This window comes from Arachis ipaensis, chromosome B04, assembly GCF_000816755.2.
Source record: "Arachis ipaensis cultivar K30076 chromosome B04, Araip1.1, whole genome shotgun sequence".
In the NCBI taxonomy this organism is placed as follows: domain Eukaryota; kingdom Viridiplantae; phylum Streptophyta; class Magnoliopsida; order Fabales; family Fabaceae; genus Arachis; species Arachis ipaensis.
The window spans coordinates 65,518,954-65,525,049 of NC_029788.2; positions in this window are offsets into that span (position 1 = coordinate 65,518,954).

The window sequence follows — 6,096 nt, forward strand, 5'->3', positions numbered from 1 at the left end:
TGGTGGAAGAAACAGGTTTAGCAATAGCAAGCCTTTTCCATCATCAACTCAGCAACAGACAGAGAACTCTGAACAAATATGCTTCTAATTTAGCAAATCTAGTCTCTGATCTATCTAAGGCCACTGTAAGTTTCATGAACGAAACAAGGTCTTCCATTAGAAATCTGGAAGCACAAGTGGGACAGCTGAGTAAAAGGATCACTGAAATCCCTCCTAGTATTCCCCCAAGCAATACAGAAGAGAACCCAAAAGGAGAGTGCAAGGCCATTGACATAAGCGCCATGGCCGAACCTGTGAGGAGAGAATCTCATTAGAGATGGCAGACAGCTCTAGAAAACAGGCGTATGGACAAGTAGAGGATGTGCTAGTAAAGGTTGAAGGCCTCTACATCCCTACTGATTTCATAGTCCTGGACACTGGAAAGGAAGATGATGAATCCATCATCCTAGGAAGACCTTTCCTAGCCACAGCAAGAGCTGTGATTGATGTTGACAGAGGTGAAATAGTCCTTCAATGGAACGAGAACTCCCTTGTGTTTAAAACTCAAGGATCTCCCTCTGCAACCATGGAGAGGAAGCAGAAAAAGCTTCTCTCAAAGCAGAGTCAACCAGAGCCCCCACAGTCAAACTCTAAGTTTGGTGTTGGGAGGCCACAACCAAACTCTAAGTTTGGTGTTGAACTCCTATATCCAAACTCTAAGTTTGGTGTTGGAGAGTCTCAACAAAGCTCTGCACATCTGTGAGGCTCCATGAGAGCTCACTGTCAAGCTATTGACATTAAAGAAGCGCTTGTTGGGAGGCAACCCAATGTTTATCTAATTCTTATTTTTTATCGTTTTTCATGTGTTCTTAGGTTCATGATCATGTGGAGTCACAAAATAAATATAAAAATTGAAAACGGAATCAAAAACAGCAGAAGAAAAATCACATCTTGGAGGAGCATCTATCTGGCGTTCAGCGCCAGAACAGAGCATGGTTCTGGCGCTGAACACCCAAAATGGGCAGCTTCTGGGCGCTGAACGCCAGAACAGGCATGGTTCTGGCGTTCAACGCCAGAAATGGCACATAAATGGGCGTTGAACGCCCAAAATGGCCACCAACCTGGCGCTGAACGCCCAGAGTTGGGTACAAAGGCATTTTTACATGCCTAATGGGTGCAAGGATGTAAATCCTTGAACACCTCAGGATCTGTGGACCCCACAGGATCTACTCAGGATCTGTGGACCCCACAGGATCCACTCAGGATCTGTGGACCCCACAGGATCCACTCAGGATCTATGGACCCCACAGATAAACTCCACCTACCTTCAAAATTCAAAACCAATTTCCCACCCAAACCCACCCATATGGCCGAACCTTAACCCCCCCTCCCTTCCCTATATAAAGACCTCCATTCTTCATCAGATTCACACAACACACCCCTCTACACTCCTCTTGGCTGAAACCACATCTCCCTCTCCCTCTCCTCCATTTCTTCTTCTTCTTCATCTATTCTTTTGTTTATTGCTCGAGGGCGAGCAATATTCTAAGTTTGGTGTGGTAAAAGCATAGCTTTTTTGTTTTTCCATTACCATTGATGGCACCCAAAACCGGAGAATCCTCTAGAAGGGGGAAAGGGAAGACAAAAGCTTCCACCTCTGAGTCATGGGAGATGGAAAGATTCATCTCCAAAGCCCATCAAGACCACTTCTATGATGTTGTGGCCAAGAAGAAGGTGATCCCCGAGGTCCCTTTCAAACTCAAAAGAAATGAGTACCCGGAGATCCGACATGAAATTCAAAGAAGAGGTTGGGAAGTTCTAACAAATCCCATCCAACAAGTCGGCATCCTAATGGTTCAAGAGTTACTTTCCTCCACAAAACTATTGGGAGCAAATCAACACCTCCCTAGAAGAATTGAGTTCCCATATGGGACAACTAAGGGTGGAACATCAAGAACACTCCATCATGCTCCATGAAATAAGAGAAGATCAAAAAGCAATGAGGGAGGAGCAACAAAGACAAGGAAGAGACATAATCAAATTCAGAGGTTGAAGAAGGACTGCTGGTGCGCTTCCAATTGCGTTGGAAAGTAGACATCTAGGGCTTTCCAGCAATATATAATAGTACATACTTTGGCCAAGAATAGATGACGTAAACTGGCGTTCAATGCCAGCTTTCTACCCAAATCTGGCGTCCAGCAAAGGATCCAAAACCAGAGTTGAACGCCCAAACTGGCACAGAAGATGGCGTTCAACTCCACAAATGGCCTCTGCACGTGCTACACTTAAGCTCAGCCCAAACACACACCAAGTGGGCCCCGGAAGTGGATTTATGCAGGACCCTTACTCACATAAGGTATTACTTGGACGACCCAGTGCACTTGCTGGTTAGTTGTATCGAAGTTGTGACATATTATGAATGTGTAATCACGATTACGCGTACCAAGTTGCTCACGTGCCAGGAATAGTTTGAGCCTGGACATCACAATTTCATGCACCACATATGCATATGATCAATCTTCATGGCAACAACCTCCACCAATGCACTATGAAGAAGAGCCATTCTATGATGCATACCAATCCAATGGCTTTGGTGAATCTCCTTGTGACTTTCAAGAACCACCACCATATGCCTATGAGTCATATCCTCAACATGAACCTCAACCACACTCACAAGCCTATTTTCACCAAACACCTCCATATGACCTTGATCCATATCCACTGTAACGACCCAATTTCTGGTACGTCATGATCATACTAGAAACTGTGCACTACCAACTTGTCTTCCTAATTATTATCTATTATTTATTATATGAGCCAGATTCGTTGTTAAAATCGTAGTTATTTTGTGAGATATATTTTTTTTAAAAATGTTTGGATTAATAGACAGAATCACTCACAATCAATTCGCAAATAATAAGAAATACTAGAGTTATAACCAACCACACTTACATACATCTCAATAGTTAATATCATTCGGTTATCTAGCCTTTATCAGAGTAAAGATCTTTAGTTAGATTACCTCTAGATATAGCTAGATAATAACTATATACATATATATACATACAACATCCCAGGCCCTGACCTGTTCAAGAAGTCCCTAAGCTGGCACCCAGGCTAGCGTAGACTCTATACTCACCTAGTCCTTCTAAATAACTAAGGCGATGGAAAGTATGTTCTAAGCCTTCAAAACTCGAGTCGGGTCGAATGTTATCAAAAGGTGGAACATCATATACTACTCCTCTGCACGATTAGTCATTGCCACATGACGTCTCCCTGGTACCTCATCAAGTAGCCACATAACAGGAGTCTCATACATAGGATTTAAGTAAAAGTTTGCATACAAATGGGGTGTAGACATTGGCTGGTCTCACAGTATATACATATAAACAGGTAACGGAGTTCACTCTAGACTCAAAAGACTACGTAGAGTGGAATCCTCTTTGCGAAACAGTCATCAGTAGGTTATAGAAGGGTACTCCTGCTTCCATCTGAAGGGGGAAGGGAGAGAGAAGGGGTAAGAACTGGAGAGTTCTTAGTAGGGCCGGGGTTATTAGTTTAATTCATTAATTTCATGTTGTTTGGCAAACAAATAACAAAATATAGAGAAGCAGTTAACAGACAATAGATAAATAGAGAAAATAGAAAATCGAACACAAACAGAAGAATACAAAAAAGTAAAACATAGACACAAAGAGTAGAATACAAATAGGGAAAGCATACATTCATACAACAATCATAACAGAGGAAATGCACAACCAAATATGATGCATGTCTGTCCTATGCAGGCGATGAGCTCACGTGTCGGATTACACCCTGCAGCCCGACATTACTCAGGAACTAGTCCTAGATATGGCTTATTCTCTGTAGGTGAACTTCGGCCTACAGAAATAGCACTCCCGTAAGTGAACTTCGGCTTCTAGGAATAGTCTAATCACAAGACAACAATTTTCTGTAGGTGAACTTCGGCCTACAGAAATAACACCTCTGTAAGTGAACTTCGGCTTACAGAAATAGTCTAATTATAGCACAACAACTTTCTGTAGGTGAACTTCGGCTTACAGAAATAGCACCCCTGTAAGTGAACTTCGGCTTACAGGTATTACGACTCTCTGTAGGTGAACTTCGGCCTATAAAAGCAACACCTTGAGATACACAATTGATATTCACTACAGGTGAACTTCGGCCTACAGGAATAACAACTCACTGTAGGTGAACTTGGGCCTACAGGACCTCTAGGGCCAATAGAAAAGCATCAGATGAACATATAATAGAATATCATGCCACAAGGCTTAACTCTTTATTTTTATACTCTTCTCCTCTATTCTCTTTGTTATATTACTCTTTTCTCATTATCATCATTCATTATCATTCTCATTATTCATCATCACTTTCAAATTCTTATGTAGTACTTCTTTCTTTCTCTGTTCAATCATACTATACAAACTTTTCAACTATTACTTTTACAACATCTTAACTCAAACCATTTCTCTTTATCAGATTACTCTTTTCTCTGTATCCCTTTATTCTACTATGGTTACTCTTTTCTCTATATCTCTTTACTTTTTTTGGTTACTATGTTCTCTGTGTTTCTCTACTCTGCTCTGATTTCTCTATTTAACGTATGTATTTAAAGCTTATGTAAATTTCGGTATGAATAGTTAACCTATCCCAAGTATAGGTTCATTAAGTCTATACTAAAATAGTTTAACTTTTCATATAATACCTAACCTTAGTCGCAACTCAAGGACTAACTATGTTGCCCTAGTTCGTTCACTAATCTCTGTCTGTTTTTGTCATTACAACTTTACAGACTTTTTCTTTGACTTTTATCTTTTCTTCAACTTTTTATCTTTCTTTTATCTTTGCCTCAATAACATGTTATTATCACTCCCTAAGTGTTTTATGAAGGTAATTATGAGATTCTACGCTTAAAGTTGTCTTTCTAAAACTTTTATAGAAAACTGCCTTTTCCGCACTATTTTATTATTTTTATTAAAATATTATTTTTAATTAAATATTATTATTTATTATTTTATCGTTAAATTTTTACTTTTAAAATTCACTTTTTACCACCCGTAACTTTTAATATTTCTACTTTAACCACCCTAACTTTCAGAAATTACAAAATAACCCCTCAAACACTAAAATAATTACAACCTTGCCCTTTTTAAGATCTAAAAGGTTTTCTTCATTATTCTTCACCACACTCAAAGTGTTCTTCCTGTTCTTCATAAATTCTTCAGATTCTTTCTCTGCTTTTACCCGTTTTTCAGTCTTTTCAACAACCGATTTTTACCATAATTCAAAATAAATTTCCAGCCACTAAAACCCCATCTTTTCCACATGATTTTAACACAAATTGAACACCAATTGAACACCAATTTAGGGCCTAGGGTTTCGTTTTCCAGCAGCCACAAGAACACAAGTTCATAGCTTGAATTTCATCAAATTTCATCAAATTTTCACCAAAATTTCAACAAGAATTACCATATAAACAACCAATTTCAAGCACGGACAAATCATATCATAATCACACAACTCAAACACCATCAATCAAGATTAAATTCGTCAAAACCTACCTGGTTTTGCTGCTCCTAATTCGGTTATGTCCTTAGGTGGTCCTTAAGCACTTTTTCCTCCTAAATCACATCAAGAACAACTTTAAATTCAAAAATCCTCAACTAACCAAGTCTCTCTCAGCACGTTAGGAAGGAATATATCACCTTAGACTTGCTGGAAATTAATGTTTCTTGGCCCTCAAGTCAAGCTAAGCAAGAGATCTAAGGAAAAACATCAAGAAAACACTTGTTTAAGCATGTTTCCTTGAAAACCGAATTGAAAAGGGAGGGAGACAGCTATCTCACCTTATTTCCAGCCTTGATATGTTATATGGTTATGTAGAGGATGAAGAGAGGATCAATTTGGTGAAATCAGAGTTTTGATTTGAGTTTTAGTTCAGAAGAAATCAAGCTTTGAAGATTAAGTGTTCATGAAAGTTTCTCTCTTTTCTCTCTTCTCATTTTCGTCCAAAGGGAGTAAATGACCAGCCTTGGAGTGTCTTGGGGGTATAGGGTGAGTTATGATTGGTTGGCTTGGAGGTGGGTTAAAATAATA